The 24,228-nt window shown below is 47.5% G+C and overlaps 1 protein-coding gene across 4 annotated transcripts in view; it reads right to left on the reverse strand.

Moving 5' to 3' along the window:
* DAZL (deleted in azoospermia like) overlaps positions 1 to 24,228 on the reverse strand; it is a 168,342-nt gene that overhangs the window by 91,463 nt on the left and 52,651 nt on the right. The gene's annotated exons all lie outside the window — the stretch shown is intronic.

Below are 24,228 nucleotides of genomic sequence, written 5' to 3' on the forward strand. Positions count from 1 at the left end.
GCAATGCGAGACTGATTTCAGTGTTGCGTGACAAGTGTCATGTAGACCCAGCCTTGGTCTCAAACTATGGCTTAGGCTACTTTCACACTTACGTTGTTTAGAATCCGTCACAAAGCGTCGTTTTGGGGAAAAAACGCATCCTGCAAATTTGCCCGCAGGATACGTTTTTTTCCCGTAGACTTGTATTACCGATGGATCGCGACGTATGGCCACACGTTAGATTTTGGCGGCCCGTCGTCTGGAAAAAACATTCAAGGGAACGTTTTTCTGTGCGTTGTATCCCGTTTTTCCATCTGCGTATGCCCGGCAGGAAATCTCTCTCTAGTTTCCTCCCCGCGACTGCAGACGGAAATGTGAAAGGACACACTTCCGTCGGTACGTCGCGCCGACACTTTGTGACGGACGACTACCGACGGAAATGTGAAAGTAACCTTACACAGTTATGCCGTTATACAAAACTAAATTTGGGAGCAAGAAGAAAATCTTCTCGAAGAGGAAGACGTTTGCCTTCCTTTCGTGCTACAGCAGGAGCATATTAATTGGCACACCGTCTCTAATGCCCGATTTGTGGAGTCACACCAGTGTATCTCAGTCAGTGGGGACATGCGACTGCACAGTCCATTAGGGAGACAATGTTTATGCTGCAGGGAGGGAACTTGCCCCCAGGGATTCATGCATGGAAGCTAATCCGTCCTCCAGCAGTGGTCTAACTTGGTCCCAAGCAGATCGGGAGAGGTGGTTTGGGAAACTGCCAAGAACCAAGGGTAGGGCTCAGTTGGCTCATAACTGACTGCCGGAGATCACTCTGCAGCCATCTAAACTGGGTCTATTTTGACAGACACTAGTGACTGACAGACCATGAAGGAAAAAATATATATATTATACACATACACACTGCAGCAGACGTTAATTATTCAGTCCTGTATTCACAACCTAAAAGGGATGAAAGTAAAACAAAATGATGCTTCTCCCATCGACAATATGCTAAAACAGAGCCAAGTCACAACTCGCAAGAGCGGTGGGGAAAGCATACACTTAACCCCTTCATGCTGCTGCCCAGCCAATTTCCATTTCTGCGTTGCAGTTTTTTTCCGCTCCGTCTCCCTATATAACCATAATTCTTATTTTTCTGTCCAAAAAGACATACAAGAGCTTATTTTTTGGCGGGACGAGTTGTACTTTTGAATGACATCATTCATTTTACCACATAGTATACTGGAAAATGGAAAAAAAAAAAAAAAGCCAAGTGCGGTGAAATAGTGAAAACAAACTGACATTTTTTCGGAATGGTTTTTACAGTGTACTTTTTGTGGTAAAACACCAAGGTTACTCAACGGTAGCCGGTTTTTCTGGAACCCATGACGGCACACCTGAGAGTGGGGATCTGCCCAGTCAGGACAGGAAAACCTACTGAAAATAAAAGGGCGGTACCGCTCTGTCGCTTCAGTTGGTTTTCAGAGCATGCGAGGCCCCCCTGGTTAGTATACATGGCAATCCATCACCACATCATATTAACTAAAAAGGCACCCAAAAACAATAGTGCACACCGAAAGGGTGATAAGGGGGGGGGATATACGGGTGCAGTCATGGGTTCCGGAAAAACCGGCTACCGGTAAGTAACCTTGCAGTTTTCCCTTCCCCCATGACGGCACACCTGAGAGATTTTTGTAGAATTAAACCTTATGGAGGGAGCACAGCTTGTAGTACCCTTCTACCAAAGGTTAGGTCAGCAGAGGAAGAAAGATCTAGCCAGTAGTGCTTGAAAAAAGTTGAGGGTGAGGACCAGGTAGCGGCCTTGCAAATTTGATCAATTGATACCTCAGCCTTTTCTGCCCAGGAGGTAGCCACGGCTCTGGTGGAGTGAGCCTTGATGCCTTCAGGAACCGGAGTGCCACCCGCAGAGTAGGATCAACTAATGGCCTCCCTGATCCATCTAGCAAAGGTACTTTTAGCTACCCCGCACCCTCTTTTGCTACCCTGAAAGGCTACGCATAGGGTTTGGTCTTTCCTCCACTGACTAGTTACAGACATTTATTGTAACCAGGGCCGTATTTGCCACTAGGCACTCGAGGGCACGTGCCTAGGGCGGGGACGATGCGGGGGGCGGCACCTGAGCAAGCGAGCAAGGTTTTTATTTGTTTGTTTTTTTCCCCCACCTCTCGACTGCCCCAACCCCCGCCCCCCCAGCCCCCCCTACCCCCGGGACCAGCCTCCCACCCACCCTCCGACCGCCGCCTCCCCCCGCCCTCCTTGAAGACGATACTCACCTTGCTCCAGCGATGCCTGGTCTCAGCTTCTGTAGCGCGTCCTGAGTGAGCGGTCATGTGGTACCGCTCATTAAGGCTCATGAATATGCGCATATTCATGAGCCTTAATGAGAGCGGTATCACGTGACCGCTCACGCAGGAAGAAGGAGCTGCGAGCCTGCGCCTGTGCAGAGAGCCAGAGGGATGTCGCCGTCGGCGCGCCCGCTTGGTGTGAGACAGCTGACAGGTGAGTATGAGGGACAGAGGACAGGGGGGATTGAAGGAGGACGGTAAGCCGCCCGTGCCATGGGAGAAGGAGCGGGGAGCGGAGGGGGGTGGTGGAGTGATGAGCCATGCATGGGGGGGGGGGGGGGGGGGGAGTGATGAGCCATGCATGGGGGGGGGGAGGGGGGAGTGATGAGCCATGCATGGGGGGGAGGGGGGAGTGATGAGCCATGCATGAGGGGGAATAGGAGTCATGCATACAAGAGGTGGGGGGGTTATGAGCCATGCATACAGCCAGGGGGGCGGATATGAGCCATGCATACGGGGGGGGGGGGAATTATGAGCCATGCATACAGGAGGTGGGGGGGAATTATGAGCCATGCATAGGGGGATATGAGCCATGCATACAGGGGAGGGGGGGTGGAGAGATGAGCCATGCATAGGGGGGAATATGAGTCATGCATACAAGAGGTGGGGGGGATATGAGCCATGCATACAGGGGGCGGGGGTGGATATGAGCCATGCATACAGGGGGGGAATTATGAGCCATGCATACAGGAGGTGGGGGGGAATTATGAGCCATGCATATGGGGATATGAGCCATGCATACGGGGGGGGGGGGGAATTATGAGCCATGCATACGCGGGGGGATATGAGCCATGCATATGGGATGGGAGGAAGGTGAGCCATGCATACAAGATGGGAGGGGAGCATTATACACTATTGAGCATCATATGGGGTCATTATACAGTATGGAGCATCATGTGGGGTCATTATACAGTATGGAGCATCATGTGCGGTCATTATACAGTATGGAGCATCATGTGGGGTCATTATACAGTATGGAGCATCATGTGGGGTCAATATACAGTATGGAGCATCATGTGTGGCCAATATACAGTATGGAGCATCATGTGTGGCCATTATACAGTATGGAGCATCATGTGTGGTCATTATACAGTATGGAGCATCATGTGCGGTCATTATACAGTATGGAGCATCATGTGTGGCCATATTTTTTGGGTTATAATTATTGTATATGAAACAGTTGTGATCAGCAGTGCTAAATGGGTGTGGTTGGGACTTGGATATGGGTGTGACTAGTTGTGAAATGGGTGTGGTCAGAGGCGTGGCCTAAAATTTGCCGCGGCGCACTACCCAACCTTTATACCTCTTTCCCTTCAAGAGTTGGGAGGTATGGTACCGCATTTGCCAGATCACAGCAAGTGCCACAATCCCATAGGGAATGAATGAAGCCAAACGCAGTGTTGCCGTAAGTGATCCGTTGTAAGTGATCCGTTACGCGGCAGATGCGAAAAAACTGCCCGATCTGCTGCAAAAGGCTATTTTCACAACAGCGATTCTTGCCAAAGTCACTGCCGATAGTGTCATACTCACCAATGGGGGAGGCAGCACTAAAAGTGCCTAGGGCAGCAGAAACTCTAAATACGGCCCTGATTGTAACATAGATCTTCTTACATCTAGCATGTGGAACTTTTGTTCCCCTGGATTTCTAGGATTACTACAGAATGATGGTAAAGTAATTTCTTGACTCATATGGAACTTTTGAACCACCTTGGGGAGATACGCCGGGTCTGATCTTAGAACGATCCTGTCATCAAAAACCTGAGTATAAAGAGGGCATATTGACAGGGCCTGTAAATCACTTACCCTTAAAACTATTCCTCTAGTAGCCTTAACATCGGCACGTAGGGTAAGTAACTTAGGTGATAACTCCTGTAAAGGCTCAAAAGGGTCTTTAGTTAGGGCTTCTAAGACTAAATTTAGATCCCAAGGAAGGATTTTTGGGATAATGACCGGTCGAGATCTACTACAAGACTTTATGAATCGTGAAACCCATCTATTTGAGGCAAGATTACAGTTATATAGGGCCCCCAAGGCTGAAACCTGAACTTTAAGGGTGCTGGTTGCTAACCCAAGATGTAATCCTGCTTGCAGAAATTCTAGGATAGGACCCACTGGAGCCACCTCCCCCAATGGTTCACCCAGGAAGTCAAGAAATTTTTTTCCATGTCCTACCATAGATCCTAGAGGTTATGGGTTTTCTGCTTTTCAATAGGGTGGAGATTAACCCTGGTGAGAATCCTTGGCGACTTAGTAAGGCCCTCTCAAATTCCAGGCTGCCAGATGGAAGCCCTTCACTTGAGAGTGGGTCACTGGGCCCTGGGTTAGCAGGTCCGGAATCTCTGGCAGAATTCATGGGTCCATTACCGACATCTGTCTTAGAAGGGAGAACCATGGTCTCCTTGGCCAGAATGGAGCTATAAGGATTATTTTTGCTTGGTCCTCTCTGATCTTCTGGATCACAGCTGGAATCATCACTGTCAGGGGGAATGCATAGGCCAGAGAAAACTTCCAGGGTATTAGTAAGGCATCTACTGCAAAAGGATGTTCTCTTGGATTTAAGGAGCAGAACTTTTTGACTTTTTTGTTGTGTAAGTTGGCAAACAAGTCTATTTCCGGTGTGCCCCAGGCTTGGACGATTTGTTGGAATATCTGGGGGTTTAGGGACCATTCCCCCTGTTTTAAGCCTCTGCGACTCAGGAAGTCTGCTTGTGTGTTTTCTATGTATTCTGATGTGTAGTGCAGTCAGGGATGACAGGTGTTGTTCTGCCAACTGAAGGAGTAGATTTGATATTTCCATAAGGCCTTTGGACCTCGTCCCCCCCTGATTATTGATATACGCCACTACTGCTCGATTGTCCGTCATGATTCGAGTATGGCGGCCCCGGAGCAAAGGGAGAAAATGTCTTAGGGCTTTTTCCACTGCCAATAGTTCTTTTTCGTTTGACCCATAGATCTTTCTAGTAAGGACCAGGTTCCTTGTACAGAATGAGATCTCAGGTGAGCCCCCCAACCTGTACCGCTTGCGTCAGTCGTGATGATGTCTTTGACCAGAATTTGCCACTGGACCCCCCCATTGTCAGGTGGTCTTCCACCGTCCACCACACTACGGAATCCCTTACGCCCAGGGAGAGACATAGATTTCCTTCTAAATGCCCTCTTAACCGTTTTTGAGCTGAGAGAACTTCCCACTGTAGATGTCTTAGGTGGAATTGTGCCCATCCTACTGCCGGAATACACCATGTTAACGAGCCTAGTAGGGACATCGCCTTTCTTAGAGTCATTGCTGGATGATGTATTGCTGTACCGGCCAGATTTATTATCTTGGCTACTTTGTTTTCTGGGAGGAGGCAGAGCTGAAGCTCGGAGTCCAGCATTAACCCCAGGAAGGACTGTAGTTTTACTGGTACCAATCTTGACTTGGGGATATTTATTATCCAACCCAGCTCCATTAGAGTTGATGTTACCACTGATACTTGATGAGTGCAGTGGGACTCTGGACGATTTCCTTGTAATAGGGAGGTCAGATATGGGACAATTACTACATCCCGGGACCGGAGGCATCACATTACTTCCACCATTATTTTGGGGAAAACCCTGGGGGCTGTAGACAGGCTGAATGGAAGGGCTGTATATTGGTAATGTTTTAACTGATTTTGAATATAGTGGGCTACTCAAGTATTTCCGATATTCCCGATGTATTGGTATATGGTAGTACGCATCTTTTAATTCTATTACTGCCATGAAGCAGTGTTGGAAGAGAAGTTTTATGGTCGTGGTGATAGAGAACTACTCCTTCAAGATGGAGTCTATCGATTGGTTGAGTTTCCTTAGATATATAATAGTTCTCCAAGAGCCATCCGGTTTTTGGATTAAAAAGAGGGGGGGGAGTAAAATCCGCCTCTTTCTTCCCGAGCCGGGACTTCCTGAAGAACCTTTTTGCGAATAAGTCCCAAGACCTCCGTCTCCAGGGCAGATTACTCCTGTTGGGACCTTCTTCGGGGAGTTATTATAAAGTTTTGCCTGGGTGGACGGATTAATTTTATTTTTAGGCAGTCTTTGATAATATTTACGACCCAGGTACTGGGGAAGATATTTACCCAGGCCGGAAAGAAGAGGAAGAGTCTTCTTTCCACTTCTGGCGTAATGTCATTGGGGGGGGATTTTTTTGCTGATGTAGAGGGCCCTTTAAACATGTAGCCCGATCCTCTCTTATCCTTAAAGTCACAATTTTTTCTCTCTCCTGGGGGGGTGACCTCTGTTAAACCTTCTCCGAAGAAAAAAAGGTTTTTGGAATCTTTTGGGATATTGGGAAAAACTTTCTTTTTATCCCCTGCATGTTCCAGAATCTCTTCTAGTTTTTTGCCAAAAAGGAGTTGGCCGTCACACGGAATGGAGCACAGCTTATGTTTAGATGGTAAATAACCTGGACAGCCCTTGAGCCAAAGGGCTCTTCTTGCCGCATTGGACAAGCTCGCCGCTCTGGCTGTTAGTGTTGCGTAATCCGCGGAAGAGTCTGCCAAGAAAGCCGCTGCTCCTTGCACTAAAGATATATTTGCAAGAATGTCGCCTCTGGGTACATTGTCCCTTAGCTGATCCTCTATCTGCTGTAGCCAGACCATGAGGGCACGGGCCATACATGTCCCAGCAATTGCTGGCTTCAGGTCCCCCGCTGAGGCTACCCAGATATGTCTCTGAAAACTATCTGCTTTTTTATCAAGCGGGTCTTTGAGAACACCCGAATCTTCTAACGGAAGGGACGATCGTTTTAAACATTTGGCTACTGGCCTGTCAATTTTAGGGATTTTCTCCCAGGATTCAGAGTCTTTCTTCAAAAGGATATCTCCTTTTGGATGAAGAGGGCAAAGAACCCATTTGTTCAGGTTTTTTTTCCACTCTCTCAATTAATGCTTTGATTTTCGCATTGACCGGAAACGTGAGTTTCCTTTTCTCTTCTAAGCCACCAAACATGACATCTTCTAGTGACCTAGGTGTCTTCTCCTCTTTAAGACCCATTGCAGATCTAACTGCTTTAACTAATTTGTCTACGTCCTCAGTTGGAAAACATGGACGACCTCCTGAATCACTGTCCGAGGAGGAATCTGAAGAGTGGACAGAGGCCGAGGAGGTAGAGGGAGATCGGGACGATTTATGACTCTCCTATCTCTGAGAGGCATCTGACTCTGTAGACGCCTTACAGCTTCTCCTTCTCGGTTTATTAAGGGCCATTTTCAAGGAGTCTTTTATTTCAGCCTGTATTATGGTTTTAAGGCTAGTGGCGAAATTAGGGGTCTCTTCTTGTATAGTTTTACTAATGCAGTTATCACAGAGATCCTTCTGCCACTGAACTGCAAGCGGGTCTTTACAAAGGGCACACTCTCGGTTCTTTGTATTACCGCTAGCTTTCCTGGACCCCTAGTGATCAAAACAGAAAAAAATGGACCCTGTTACCATAAGGGTGACATTCACGTAGATCACTCACCACCGCCGGCAATCAAGGGTACCGATTTTGGAGGCGGGACAGATGCACGTGAAGCATCCCTCCTGGACGCCGATGAATCTTGCCGGACAGGACGACTGCTGCTCCTACCACTTGAGCGGCTTCTCCTGGTATGCTGGTGGCTCGGCAAGGCATCTGGCGAGAGCTCCTGCTGCGATGGCGGCTGCTGCTGCTCTTGCTGCCCCACTTCCATGATGAAGTTTCTGGGCACGAGTGTGCCTTCTGTGATTATCACCCCTTTTATGGGGGATCCACTGCACTCCCCGCCTCCTCCGGTGCCCAATAGTGGCCCCTCCCCTGCCGCGCCGCCGGAGTCTTTATCCACCGGCCGGTGTTTTCTTCATGGGCGCCGCCATCTTGGACCCGGCGCCCGCCCCGACGTCATGCGGACACGCCCATTCCCAGCGTGCCTTGCGCGTGACGTCAGACGAGCGACCCGGAAGTGGCCGCCGCACCTGGACGCCGGCAGAGAGGAGGGCGGCATGGCAGCCATGGAAGGAACCCGGCCATCCGACAATGCTGCACAAACGCCCGCTCGGACGCAGAGACCCGGAGGACATGTGGACGGCGCATTCAGGACCCGAACGCCGACGCACAGGCGCTGCCTGTTCTTCCACGCCGGGATGGGACCTGGGCAAGTGGAATCACCGCCGTGTTCAGCACAAAGGTCCCTGTCAGGACAGGAAACCCAACTGAAGCGACAGAGGTACCACCCTTTTATTTTCAGTAGGGTTTCCTGTCCTGACTGGGTGGATCCCCTCTCTCAGGTGTGCAGTCATAGGGGATGGGAAAAATGACCATGCAATAGGATTCTCCCTTTCAATAGGATTACGGCGATACCCAATCTATGTCACCATTACCCGAGACCTGTAACACTTATTTTTCAGCAAATGGAGCAAAGTGATGGCTTATTTTTTTGTGAGTAGTGATGAGCGAACGTGCTCGCCACTACTCGGTACTAGCAGCGAGCATTTCCGGGATTATTCTGCGGTAACTGCAGTCTCCACCCCGCGTTTTTGGCGAACTTTAGAGACCCAATCACGGTGCAGGAATTGTCTGCCAGGCCATGAAACGCCGCAGCCATCTTTGTTGTGGTCGTGCAGTGATAGGATGATGCTGTACGGCCCAGCCAGAGTATAAGAGACCTGCCGCCGCCCTGCTCGCCGCATTCTGTTCCTGTTTCAGCGAGAGTGGGGAGAGCTGCTGCCAAGGTAGGGTCAGAATCGTGGTTTTAGAGTTAGTATAGGTCTGCAACTCTTACATCCACAACTCCTCAGAAACCAAAAGTCCTTTTTAGGGCTAATTCTTGGGTCCCGATATTGCAGCGCTAGGTAGGCAGGGCATAGCATATCAGTGCAAGGCCTGCAGGCACTGTATGTGCATCCATTGCTCCCACTGCATCCTTCCCAAAGCTCCATAACTGCCCGCTGCTGCAGCTTATTTACTGTCTATATACCCTTTTTTTTTTTTCCACAAACTACCCCCCCCCCCAAAAAAAATAAATATATATATATATATATATATATATATATATATATATATATATATATATATATATATATATACACACACATACATACATACACACATACACACACACGCATACATACATACATACACACACACATATACACACACAGTGGTTTTTTTGGTGTTTTAAACTCACCGAAAAAGGCCTCATATCTGCGTGCTCCAAGTTTGGTCATTGGAGGCCGGTGTACTTATTTTTTGGCTGTGTGATACTCAAATTCTATACAGCAATATTCAGCTTAAAAAAAATTGAAAGGCCACAGATTTGCCAGTGTGGTATTTCCGTTACAGCCGTCATATCTCTGTGCTCAAAGTTTGGCCATTGGAAGCCGGTGTACTTATTTTTTGGCTGTGTGATACTCAAATTCTATACAGCACTATTTCGCATAAATTAACTTAAAAACAAAATTGAATACAGTCTGTTAGGTCAGGCTGAGGCCTGCCTGGTGTTTGGGCTTGAAAAATCGTAGATTTGCAGGCATACTGATCACATTATTTCGCTACTAAAAGACACGGGAAAGTGGACGTGATGCTGATGGTGCATCCAGAGGACGAGGCCGTGGGCAAGGTGAAAGTGGGCAACAACCAAGACCCACATCTTCTCGCTCGACCTTCCTGTCCCAGTTTCTAGGGGACCGCAGCGCACCACTATTGAAGCCAGAGCAGTGTGAAACGGTTGTTGGTTGGATGGTGGATAATGCTTCCAGTCACTTAGCCACCACCTTGTCTTCCACACGGTCAAGTCTGAGTAGCCGTGAGTGTGGCCAGGATATTCCTCACCCTGATCCTCCTTCCTCCCACCTTGCCGAGTGCCCTGAGACAACTGATCCCACACTTGGACACTCTGAAGAGCTGTTCAGTTTTCCATTTCAAGACTCAGAAATTTCTGCCAGTCAACTTGAAGTGGGGAAAGATGAGATTGCATGTACAGCTGCCCAAAGCTTTGACCAGCCCCGGTCACACGAAGGGGACGATGGGAAAGGGTCACAAGAGGAAGACGATGAGACAATTGCCAGAAAGTCAGGAGGAGCAGGGTGCGGATGTGGAAGACGAGGTGGTGGATGACAGTGACTGACCCAACCTGGCAGGAGGACATGCATACCGAGGACAGCAGCACAAATGTGGAAGGAGGCATATCCCAACAGGCAGGAAGAAGTGTGGTGGCCACAGACAGAAGGCGTGCATCCGTTCCCCGTAACACCAACATGAGTGAAGTTGCCATTCCACCTGTGAGATCTTCCCGAGTCTGGCTATTTTTTTAAAGACTCTGCCGATAACCCCAAACAGGCCATTTGCAGCACCTGCCATGCCCGAATCAGCAGGGGTAGCAAAACAACCAGCCTGACCACCACCAGCATGATCAGGCACATGCAAGCAAAGCACCCGACTTTGTGGGCCGAACCCCAGGCTCCAGGACCACTGCCTGCTGGTCACACCACTGCTTCTTCCACTGTTTTGCGTAGAAGCCAATCCCCAGTACACCGTGCATGTGAAGATGCCTCTAGCCCGGCACCTGTTGTGGCTCACAGTCAAGCAGCACCATCAGCAAGCGCGTCCACGTCCTTGTCCCAGCACAGTGTTCAGTTGTCTATAACCCAGTCTTTGGAACGCAAGCGGAAATACCCAGCCAACGCCCCACAGGCCACAGTCCTCAATTCTAATATTTCTCTTTTGCTTTAGCTAGAAATGCTGCCTTTTAGGCTTGTTGAGACGGAAGATTTCCACAATCTGATGGCGGCAGCCGTCCCAAGGTAATCGGTCCCCAGTTGCCACTATTTCTCCCAGTGTGCCGTACGGCAGAGGTGTCAAACTGCCATTCCTCGAGGGCCGCCAACAGGTCATGTTTTCAGGATTTCCTTGTATTGCACAGGTGATAATTTAGTCACCTGCACAGAATGATTCCAGCACCTTGTGGAATGCTAAGGAAATCCTGAAAACATGACCTGTTGGCGGCCCTCGAGGAATGCAGTTTGACACCTCTGCCGTACGGGCATTACACCAGCATGTGTCCCACAACATTACCTGTGCCCTCAACAATGCTGTTACCAGGAAGGTCAACCTAACCACGGACACGTGGACAAGTGCTTGTGGGCAGGGACGGTACATCTCAATAACGGCACACTGGGCTAACATAGTGGAAGCCGGGACCCAGTCGGACCTTGGGATGGAACACATCCTCCCCACGCCGAAGATTGCTGGCCCTACGTCAATCAGGGTAGCCCCCACAGTCTACAGCTCCTGCACCTCCTCCTCCTCTTCATCCTCCATCCCTGAAATCAACACATCAGCCAGAAGCACTGCCTCAGCTAAGCGGCAACAGTCTGTGCTGAAGCTAATCTGCATAGGTGACAAACCGCACAACGCAGAAGAGTTGTGGACAGCGCTGAAAGAGCAGTCAATGTTTGGATGACATCGCTGAACCTACAGCCAGGCATGGTTGTGTGTGATAATGGTCGTAACCTGGTGGCGGCTGAGGCAAGGTGAGCTCACACACAAACCTTGCTTGGCCCATGTGCTTAACCTTGTGGTTCAATGTTTTCTGAAAAGCTACCCAAAGCTGCCGGATCTGCTAGTGAAAGTACGCCGTCTGTCTGCCTATTTTAGAAAGTCAGCTACAGCTTCAGCCGCCCTTGCCATGCTTCAGCAGCGTTTTCAGCTTCCAGCTCACCGAATGTTGTGTGATATCCCCACGCGCTGGAACTCTATGCTGCATACAGTGCCTACAAGTAGTATTCAACCCCCTGCAGATTTAGCAGGTTTACACATTTGGAATTAACTTGGCATTTTGACATTAGTTTTTTCAGAGGGTCATTTATTATTCAACCCCTCAACCCACCAGAATTCTGTTTGGTTCCCCTAAAGTATTAAGAAGTAGTTCAGGCACAAAGAACAATGAGCTTCACATGTTTGGATTAATTATCTCTTTTTCCAGCCTTTTCTGACTATTTAAGACCCTCCCCAAACTTGTGAACAGCATTCAAACATGGTCAACATGGGAAAGACAAAAGGAGCATTCCAAGGCCATCAGAGACAAGATCGTGGAGGGTCACAAGGCTGGCAAGGGGTACAAAACCCTTTCCAAGGAGTTGGGCCTACCTGTCTCCACTGTTGGGAGCATCATCCGGAAGTGGAAGGCTTATGGAACTACTGTTAGCCTTCCACGGCCTGGACAGCCTTTGAAAGGAGCTCCGGGAAGATCTCATGGCAGTGGGGACATTGGTTTCAGTCAATACCATAAATAACGTACTCCACCGCAATGGTCTCCGTTCCAGACGAGCCCGTAAGGTACCTTTACTTTCAAAGCGTCATGTCAAGGCTCGTCTAGAGTTTGCTCATGATCACTTGGAGGACTCAGACTGACTGGTTCAAGGTTCTCTGGTCTGATGAGACCAAGATCGAGATCTTTGGTGCCAACCACACACGTGACATTTGGAGACTGGATGGCACTGCATACGACCCCAAGAATACCATCCCTACAGTCAAGCATGGTGGTGGCAGCATCATGCTGTGGGGCTGTTTTTTAGCCAAGGGGCCTGGCCATCTGGTCCGCATCCATGGGAAGATGGATAGCACGGCCTACCTGGAGATTTTGGCCAAGAACCTCCGCTCCTCCATCAAGGATCTTAAGATGGGTCGTCATTTCATCTTCCAACAAGGCAACGACCCAAAGCACACAGCCAAGAAAACCAAGGCCTGGTTCAAGAGGCAAAAAATCAAGGTGTTGCAGTGGCCTAGTCAGTCTCCTGACCTTAACACAATTGAAAACTTGTGGAAGGAGCTCAAGATTAAAGTCCACATGAGACACCCAAAGAACCTAGATAACTTGGAGAAGATCTGCATGGAGGAGTGGGCCAAGATAACTCCAGAGACCTGTGCCGGCCTGATCAGGTCTTATAAAAGACGATTATTAGCTGTAATTGCAAACAAAGGTTATTCCACAAAATATTAAACCTAGGGGTTGAATAATAATTGACCCACGCTTATGTTTAAAATTTATAAAAATTTAACTGAGCAACAAAACTTTTTGGTTTGTAAGATTTATGCATCTGTAAATAAATCCTGCTCTTGTTTGAAGTTTAAAGGCTCTAACTTATTTGCATCTTATTAAACCTGCTAAATCTGTAGGGGGTTGAATACTACTTTTAGGCACTGTATGCTGGAAAGGATATGTGAGCAGAAGAGGGCCGTTGTTGACTACCAACATCAACAAGGCCGTCGAATTTCAGGTCAGACTCCACACATAAGACCTCAGGAGTGGACATGGATGTCAGACATATGGACATATGTAACATCCTCCAAAACTTTGAGGACTGCACCAAGATGGTGAGCGGCGATGACGCCATAATTAGCATCACCATCCCGCTTCACAGCATTCTGAAAAACTCTCTGCTCACAATCAAAGAGGATGCATTGCAGGCGGAGCACGAGGACATGGAGCAAGGAAACATACAGGGCGATTACACTCAGCCCAGCCTCATGTCTTCTCAACGTGGATTGGTACGCAATAAGGAAGAACAGGAGCTACTTTCATGCGCTATAGACGGTACTACAAACACATCTGTATTAGCTGCTGTTCAGCGGGGATGGCCTGAGGACAGGGAGGAGGATGAGGATGAGGAGGACAGCATGGTCAGTCGTCCTGTTGGTGAAGACACGGAAGTCTTGCCTGTTAGCAGTCTGGCACGCATGGCTGACTATGTTGCGCTGCATTTCATGTGACACTCAGATTATCAAAATTTTGGGTGACACTCATTACCGGTTGGTGACACTTCTAGACCCACGCTACAAGGAGAACTTTCAATGTCTTCTGCCTGAGGTAGAGAGGTGTACTAAAATGTTGCAGTACCACAGGGTCCTTGTAGTGGAATTACTTAAAAAATTTCCATGTGAGAACGCCTGCAGACGACGTCAGAGTTTGTTGTACAACCAAGGACTCCAAGCGAGAGAGACAGAAGTACAATCCAGCTCAGGCAGGGGAACAATGGCCAAGTTCTGGGACAGTTTTCTCAGATCCTCCCATCGTGGCGGCACAGAGGCAAGGGGTGTCACAAGTGCAATGTTTGGGAAGATGGCGAGTACCTTGCAGATCGTACAAACGTCCTCCGTGATTCCTCTGTGCCTTTGAATTTTCGGGTATCCACGCTGCACACGTGGCATGAACTGGCTCTCTACGCCTAGGAGGTCCTGGCCTGTCCTGCTGCTACCGCTCTGTCAGAGGGTTTTTAGTGCCGCTGGTGGAATTATAACAGATAAGCGCATCCGCCTGTCAACTGAAAATGCTGACAGGCTGACTCTTATAAAAATGAACAAGGCCTGGATTGGGAAAGACTTCTGAACACCAAGGGGCTTTTAATAGCCAGTAAAGACTACGCAGACAGCTGCGGGCTGATATTCATGGCCTAGAGAGGGGCCATGGGTATTACCCCCTTCAGAGGCTTCAAATATTGGCCCCTGGCTTTCCCCCTCTGGCGCAGAAAATTGGGCGGGAGCCCGCGCCATTTTTTTTATTTATTTTTTTTAACTGAAACATATTGTTCATTAACCCCTTTCTGCAGTATCCCCCGCTTTGAGGTGGGCTTTGGCGGTGAGCCCACTTCAAAGCCGCAACATGTCAGCTGTTTTCAATACAACAAAAAAAAAATTACATGATCGCTAAACGGCGTAGCGAGGAAAAAAAAAAATCAAAAGCCAAAATTATGGTTTTTTGGTTGCCGCGACATTGCATTAAAATACAATAACGGGCAATCAAAAGAACGTATCTGCACAAAAGTGGTATCATTAAAAACGTCAGCTCGGCATGCAAGAAATTTGCCCTCACCCAACCGATATCTCAGAAAATATAGACGCTACGGGTATCAGAAAATGGCGCAATTATTTTATTTTTTAGCAAAGTTTGGAATTTTTTTTCACCACTTAGATAAAAAAAACTAGACGTGTTTGGTGTCTGAACTCGTAATGACCTGGAGAATCATAATGGCAGGTCAAGTTTTATGCTGTGTGCACACGTTCCAGCTTTGGGTGCAGAATTTTCTGCACAAAATCTGCATCTCCTTGCAGAAAACGCAGCTGTGTTTTTGATGCATTTTTTCACGTTATTTTGCGCAGTTTTGATTTTTTTTTTGTGCGGTTTTGATGCACTTATTGGTGCGGTTTTCGGTGCTTTTTTTGCGTGGTTTTGATTCAGGTTTTTTATGCAGTTTTTGGTGCAGTTTGGATGCAGTTTTTGGTGCGGTTTTGATTTTTTTTTTGCAGTTTTCTTTTGTTTTTGATGCAGTATTTGGTGCGGTTCTGAGGCAGTTTTTGGTGCAGTTTTGATGCAGTTTTTGGTGCAGTTTTAGATGCAGTTTTTGCAAGGTTTTGATGCATTTTTTAAATTTTTTTGGTGCTGTTTTTGCACGGTTTTTGTGCGTTTTTGAAAGCTAAATAAAGATATATTATTGAACAAAAAAAAAAAGATTTGTGATGTCATTATTGTCCAACCTCCTCTTTTACATTTGTCCAACCCACACTTAATTACACACAGATAGACAGATAGATGATAGATGAAAATGGATAGACAGATCTACATATAGATAGATCTATAGATGCATACATCTATCTATTCATATATCTATCTATAGATATATCTATTGATAGATGTATGGATAGTGTAGGGTGCGTGTCCACTGTCCGGATTAGGCTACTTTCACATTCCAGTCTTCTGGTCTCCGTCGCAATCCGTCGTTATGGGCAAAAAACGGATCCTGCAAATGTGCTTGCAGGATGCACTTTTTGCCCATAGACTTGTATTAGCAACGGGTGGGCACACGTCGCATCCGTCGTGCAACGGATCAGTCGTGTTTTGGCGGACGCACAAAAAAAGTTCAATGTAACTCCGCCCCCTCCTCCCCGCTCATCAAAATGGGCAGCGGATGCGTTGTAAAACTGAATCTGCTGCCCACATTGTGCTAAATTTAGCACAACGTCCATCGGTACGTCGGGCCGACGGTTTGCGACGGCCCCGTACCAACGGAAGTGTGAACATAGCCTTACATCCGAATTAGCTGCAGATTGGATGCTGCGTGCTTGTAGTCCCATCGGATAAAGCCTCCACACACCCCAAAAGACCCCCCCGCCGCACACACCCGAACAGCCCGCAGACACCGCCCGCATACACATACACGCAGTCACCGCCCACACACTTCCGTCCTCCCGAACTGCATCGTTTCTCGGACCCACATCCGCAGCAAAACTGCAGATCTTTTTTACATCTGCGGTTTTGCTGCGGATGTGCCCGACTCAATTAAAGTCTAAGGCCGGAGTCACACTACAGCGAGATACGGCAGAGTCTCGCAGATTAAAAACAAGCTCTGGCACCGGCACTCCGGAGCGGAGCGTGCAGCTCCATGTGTTGCTATGCGGCTGCACGCTCTGCTCTGGAGTGCCGGTGCCAGAGCTTGGATTTAACCTGCTAGACTCGGCCGTAACTCGCTGTGTGTGATCCCGGCTTAAGGGTGCATAAAAGCTGCAGTTCGGCACAAAAGTAGTGACATGCTGCGGAAAAAAAAAAGCTGCGTTTCGGTGCAGCTTTTTCCGCAGCATGTGCACAACAAGTCTGAGGCTCACAGACTTACATTGGTTGTGCACTACACTGCGGATTTGATGCAATTCTGTGCAGCAAAAAACCCTGCGGATCTGCAATCAAATCCGCAACGTGTGCACACAGCCTGGGCATTTAGTGAACCAAGCAAAAAAGCCAAGCAAAAAACAAGTGTGGGATTGCACTTTTTTTGCAATTTAATCACACTTTGAATTTTTTTCACATTTTCTGTTACACAACATGGTAAAACCAATGGTGTCGTTCAAAAGTAGAACTTGTCCCGCAAAAGATAAGCCCTCACATGGCCATATTAACAGAAAAATTATGGCTCTGGAAAGAAGAGAAGCGATAAATGAAAAAAGCTCCAGGGGTGAAGGGGTTTAGAAACATGGATATGGACATATCTATGGAAATAGACATAGATATATCTGTATGTATCTATATCTATCCCACATCTATCTATCCATTCATCTATTTGTGTGTAATGGAGTGTGGGTTGGACAAATGTAAAAGAGGAGGTTGGACAGAAATGACATCACAAATCTTTTTGAAGCGAGAGGAGGGAGGGGTTTGGGTGTGTTTTGGAGTGGGTTGTGGTGCTTAGTGGCCAGTGAAATGCATCATGGAACTTGTAGTATTAGAGCACAATAACTCAGGAGAAAGGAAGTTGTCGATTAACCCCATGAGAGCTGGATCCAGCACTGAAGATGTGCTGCTACAGCATGATAAAAGGTAATATTGCTAAAATAAACACAGTGGATGTTTTCAGTGGCACATAACAGCAAGATTTATGAAAACAAAAAAAAAAATTATTGTAGTGGACAACTTCTTTAACTGTCTCCTGCAATGTCTCTTGTTTAACTGCCACTAGATCACCAGGGTGAACGTGCTTTGTACTGTAATAGGCCGTTGAAGTTTGGTTAAGGGGGGCTGTGATGGCACTAGTCTATTTTTACAAATGGTACCCGCCCATTGGTGAACCCACATCCTTGTTGGCAAACACTTCATAACCTTTGTGTACCTTAAAGAGCTCACTTGAAAAGCTCCTTTTTGTGTTGCCTGGTTGCTAACATTGGACACAATACAGTTCATATAAATTTGATAAAGCAATGCTGTTAGTTTGCCTCAGTAGTTCATTAAAAATATAGCTTTGTCCACTATATTTGTTTCTCTCCTTGAGAGCCATAACTTTGGCTGCCTCAAATGTACAATATACAAATGGCGATTTGTAAACAAGATTGAAATACTGTATACTGAATGCATTCAGACAATCACATAGCTGCATTTCTTGTAAAACATTTACAGATGTGACAATGCTCATAGTGACACAATCTTGATAAATGTTTGATTACTCACTTCTCAAACAGTTCTAAAGGTACCTTCACACTTAGCGACGCTGCAGCGATACAGACAACGATGCCGATCGCTGCAGCGTCGCTGTTTAGTCGCTGTGTGGTCGCTGGAGAGCCGTCACACAGACAGCTCTCCAGCGACCAACGATGCCGAAGTCCCCTGGTAACCAGGGTAAACATCGGGTTACTAAGCGCAGGGCCGCGCTTAGTAACCCGATATTTACCCTGGTTACCAGCGTAAACGTTAAAAAAAAAACAAACACATACTCACATTCCGGTGCCCGGCGTCCGCTTCCCTGCACACCTCCTGCATCCTGTGTCAGCGCCGAACATCTCCGGCATCTCCCACAGAGCAGAGCGGTGACGTCACCGCTCTGCTTTACAGCCGGCACTTACACAGGATGCAGGAGGAGTGCAGGGAAGCGGACGCCGGGCACCGGAATGTGAGTATGTGGTTTTTTTTTTTACGTTTACGCTGGTAACCAGGGTAAACATCGGGTTACTAAGCGCGGCCCTGCGCTTAGTAACCCGATGTTTACCCTGGTTACCAGTGAAGACATCGCTGGATCGGTGTCACACACACCGATCCAGCGATGTCTACGGGAGATCCAGCGACGAAATAAAGTTCTGGACTTTCTTCTCCGACCAACGATGTCACCAGGATCCTGATCGCTGCTGCCTGTCAAACACAACGATATCGCTAGCCAGGACGCTGCAACGTCACGGATCGCTAGCGATATCGTTTAGTGTGAAGGTACCTTAAGCCTCTATAGGTTTGCTGTTTGTCATTGTAAATCATTAAGGTTTACTGAAACTATGCCGGTGGTGGTTTGATCTAACTCCTTGTGGCTTTTATTTTCTAGGGGTTCTCTGTCTTGGTGTTGCTTCTCTGATATTCCAGACGGATGATGTTTAAAAGCCTCTTGGTGATGATCTAAGTATACTGTATGTAGTTAATCTTCATATACACGTAATCACTATATTTATTTAATCCGTATATGTACTTATTAATCTGTGTATGTTAACATTCAAAAGTGTACGCACTCACACTATTCAATCATACTATTCCTTGAATTTTGTAGTTTGCAATAAAATTGCCTTGTATTGCAAGTATTAGCCTTTTTTAAAGCCGTATCTGAACCTTAGTGTTAAAAACATGTCAAATAAAATTGCCAAATTCTCCTGTAAATAATTGTGCAAAGAGGGAACCATCATACCATTAAAAAACACAAGTGGATTTTCCTGGGCCCATCCAGTATGTGGGTTCCAAGGCCTAATGGGGTGCATATGACTATGCAGCAGGGCTCGCCTTCCTGCCAATGTATAAAACAAAAGGAGTATGGAGCACAAAATGAATATTGTGAAGTGGATTTTCATGGGCCCATCCAGTATGCAGGTTCAAAGGCCTAATGGGGTGCATGTGACTATGCAGCAGGGCTGGCCTTCCTGCCAATGTATAAAACAAAAGGAGTATGGAGCACAAAATGAATATTGTGAAGTGGATTTTCCTGGGCCCATCCAGTATGTTGGTTCCAAGGCCTAATGGGGTGCATATGAATTGGTAAGCAGGGCAGGCCTTGCATTCAGTGCAACATTTTTTCAGGAGTCCTTCCTGGACATCTTATGACAAGGGTATTGTGATGCGTCATAATTCTTGGCAGCCCATGCACTCACAGCATAGGCTACAACAGCTTAGGAGACCCACTGTTTCATAATGGCCCTTTAAGAAGATTAATGCCACCTGATGCACCAGTAAAAATAGGCTCTGTGACTTTAAGAGGCCCTCCTTCCTAACTGAACAAGATGGGTCTGCTTATGTGTCACACACCACATGGCCAGCTAGGGATGTTACATGTTACAATGACATTTCCCAGTGAATGCATTTGTAGTGGTTGAAAGCAATGTTAAAGTTGAAAAATGCTTCAAAAACGCTGCGTCTGAACTAAGCCTAAGTGGGAGAGGAAATTTTCGGTCTGGGGTTAAATACTGTATTTGGCTTTACAGGCAAGTCATTAACCTGCAAAGGATGTACCTTGACATATTTACAAGCAAAACCCGTTTTGGTTTCGTTTTAATGTGTCTTTTGTGGCACCGGGAAAAATGGCATGAATATTGGAAAAAAATGATTAAAGCTGTGAACTAGGAGTCAGGAATGCTTCCAGGGGCGATCCCTATGAGGTCCATGAGCCCCATGTGTTATTTGAGCAGTGTTTCCATCATTTTCAGACTTTTTAGACCCCCCAGGGGGATCGCGGTAAAAATACTCAGGTCTCCCATAGACTTACATTGGGCTCGTTGTTCTTGCCGAGTACCCGAGTATTCCAATTTGCTCGACCCGAGCAACGAGCACTTTAGGTAACGTTCACATTTGCGTTGTTGGGCGCAGCGTCGCCGACGGATACCGACGAATGCGTCATGCGCCCCTATCTTTAACATGGGGGGCGCATGGGCATGCGCCGGTATGCGTTGTAATGCGTTTTACGACGCATGCGTCATATTGACGCACAAGACAGGGCGCAGAAGACGCTACTTGTAGCGTTTTCCCTGCGCCGAAAGTCCTGATCCTTACTATCTTATGACAACGCATGCGCTGCAAAACGCTGCGTTGTGTACATGCGTTGTTGGTTGCGTCGCCGACGCTGCGCCCAACAACGCAAATGTTAACGTAGCCTTAAGGTACCGTCACACTCAGCGACGCTGCAGCGATATAAACAACGAGCCGATCGCTGCAGCGTCGCTGTTTAGGTCGCTGGGGAGCTGTCACACAGACTGCTCTCTCCAGCGACCAACGATCAGGGGAACGACTTCAGCATCGTTGAAACTGTCTTCAACGATGCCGAAGTCCCCCTGCAGCACCCGGGTAACCAGGGTAAACATCGGGTTACTAAGTGCAGGGCCGCGCTTAGTAACCCAATATTTACCCTGGTTACCAATGTAAAAGTAAAAAAAAAAAACAGTACATACTCACCTTCTGATGTCTGTCACGTCCCCCGGCGTCCGCGCTGCTGCTCAGAGCTTCCTTCACTGAATGTGTCAGGGCCGGCAGAGCACAGCGGTGACGTCACCGCTGTGCTCGGCTTTACGGCCGGCACTGACACATTCAGTGCAGGAAGCTCTGAGCAGCAGCGCAGACGCCGGGGGACGTGACAGACATCAGAAGGTGAGTATGTACTGTTTTTTTTATTTTTACAATGGTACCCAGGGTAAATATCGGGTTACTAAGCGCGGCCCTGAGCTTAGTAACCCGATATTTACCCTGGTTACCATTGTAAAACATTGCTGGCATCGTTGCTTTTGCTGTCAAACACGACGATACACACCGACCTAATGACGAAATAAGGTGCTGGCCTTCTAGCTCCGACCAACGATATCACAGCGGGATCCAGATCGCTGCTGCGTGTCAAACACAACGATATCGCTATCCAGGACGCTGCAACGTCACGGATCGTTGTCGTTCTCGTTGGAAAGTTGTTCAGTGTGAAGGTACCTTTAGTGCTTGCCCCCATCACTATTTGTGAGGTGAGACAATGTTTTTTTTGTTTGTTTTTTTTATTAGTAACACTTTTGGATAGGTGTGACGTTTTGATCGCTTGTTACATCCTTTTTGTGGAACTGCGGTAACAAAAAACAATAGGTTTGGCATTCTTGAGGTTTTCCGTTAACAGTGTTTACTAAAGAGGTTGCTTTTGTATTTTGATAGATAGAACTTTCCTGCAGTGATACCACATATGTATGTTTTTTATTTTTATTTACAATGGGGGAAAAGAGTGGCGATTTGAAATTTTTTTTTTTTTTAACTTTTTACTGTTAGCCTCCTTGTGCTATATACAGCCATGTGACAGTTTCCTTTGAAGCCCAGACACAGGCAGGGTTTCAAAAGAGCTCCATAATGACGTGCGCACATCAACACGTGTTAAAGGGAACCTACCACCCCGTTTTTTAAAAATTAGATAAAAATAGTGTGAAATAGGGACAGAGCTGGGCTTTACATTAGTGCCTCTTTGGTGCCTTTACACCCCCGTTAGGCTGCCCAAATACCTTTGTGAAGTGGCCGTTTTCTGCTGTCACTCAAGTGGGTCAGGTCGGATGGGCGTGGTCACAGCGCTGTTTGTCCCCCAGGATCCTGCTCATCATTACGTTGGTGGCGTAGTGGTGTGCGCATGTCCAAAGAAGATCCACTGCCCAGGAGATGAATAACGGCGCGGTCTTCGCTATTCAGCCGTTTACCGGTGGGCGCGGCCATCTTTCCTGTGGCCGCGCCTGCGCAGATGGAGCGCTCTGCTGCCCGGGACTTCAGGAAAATGGCCGCCGCGATCTCCATCTGCGCACGCGCGGAATCCCGCGGCCATTTTCCTGAAGTCCCGGGCAGCAGAGCGCTCCATCTGCGCAGGCGCGGCCACAGGAAAGATGGCCGCGCCCACCAGTAAACGGCTGAATAGCGAAGACCGCGCCGTTATTCATCTCCTGGGCAGTGGATCTTCTTTGGACATGCGCACACCACTACGCCACCAACGTAATGATGAGCAGGATCCTGGGGGACAAACAGCGCTGTGACCACGCCCATCCGACCTGACCCACTTGAGTGACAGCAGAAAACGGCCACTTCACAAAGGTATTTGGGCAGCCTAACGGGGGTGTAAAGGCACCGAAAAGGCCCTAATGTAAAGCCCAGCTCTGCCCCTATTTCACACTATTTTTATCTAATTTTTAAAAAACGGGGTGGTAGGTTCCCTTTAAGTGTCGCTGTCAAGAGAAAGTTGATTGCGGGCGGAGCACTGTCCCACCAGCGATTGTTAGTGGCAGGTCCTGGCTGTAATACACAGCTAGCAGAAGCCAGGGTGGGCTAGTTGCTTGAGCCTGCTCCATGCATCCGCTTCCGACATGCCTAGCTGACATTTCCTGGCACCTGCGCACTGCAGTACTTAGCTCTGCCCTTAACAGGGCAGACAAAGTACGCCTGCGCTGCGGCACGAAGAAAAGAAGAGGACATCGTATGAAGATGGGAGGCCCCGAACCGCAATGCCCATCGGACCCGAACCGGAACCGCCCCTGGGTGAGTATAATATAACGTGATTTTCTTATCTTGCAGGTTACATCGGGGGCTTATCTACAGCATTACAGAATGCTGTAGATAAGCCCCTGATGCCAGTGGCCGCAGCTTATAGATGAATTTTGGGGTGACAGATTCCCTTTAATAAATGAAAAGCCAGTAATACCATATTTACTGTATAGAAAATTATAATATCACTAAAGTTGAACATTGACTTGCACATCTGCCTGAATGAGATAGATAGCACTACTGTCCACAGCTACAAGTCACTGAGGGACAAAATGATTTCAGAAGTGATTGACAGACACGATCTCACAAACTTTCTTCATCACACCGATCTGACAGCAGACAGAACAAGGAGTACAGAAACAAGCAGGGAGAGCAGTTATTACCAATTCTTATGAGTATGCAGGGCTGGAGCGTCACATCTGATGTGTCTGGATCTTCTGAGTTCCCGCTGTTGGCCGTCTGCTTGGTTCCTCAAATCACTGTGCAGGCTGCCATCAAAACACTGCATGATTTTGTGATATGCTGCAAGTCTCAGAAATTATACTGCTGGAGCCACTTGGACCATGTCAGAGCGGCCAAGATTCAAAAGTCATTGACACCTTGCAGTACAGATGTTTATTGGTCAATTTTGTTTATTCATATAATGTACAAAAATAAATAGTGATGATCAAGCGAGGAACCAGGGCTGTCGAGTCGGGAGATGCAGTCACTGTCCATTTTGGAGTCAGAATAAGACAGACTTTAAAAAAATATAATAAATGTAAATGTTTTCATAAGAATTTGCAAAAGTTATGAAATGTCCTATGAATGTCTGTTCTGTTCCTGATCTAAGGATCTCGGCTTTTAGTGGAGATGAATCTGTGCTGAACTTT

The sequence above is a fragment of the Ranitomeya variabilis genome, chromosome 6 (assembly GCF_051348905.1).
Source record: "Ranitomeya variabilis isolate aRanVar5 chromosome 6, aRanVar5.hap1, whole genome shotgun sequence".
In the NCBI taxonomy this organism is placed as follows: domain Eukaryota; kingdom Metazoa; phylum Chordata; class Amphibia; order Anura; family Dendrobatidae; genus Ranitomeya; species Ranitomeya variabilis.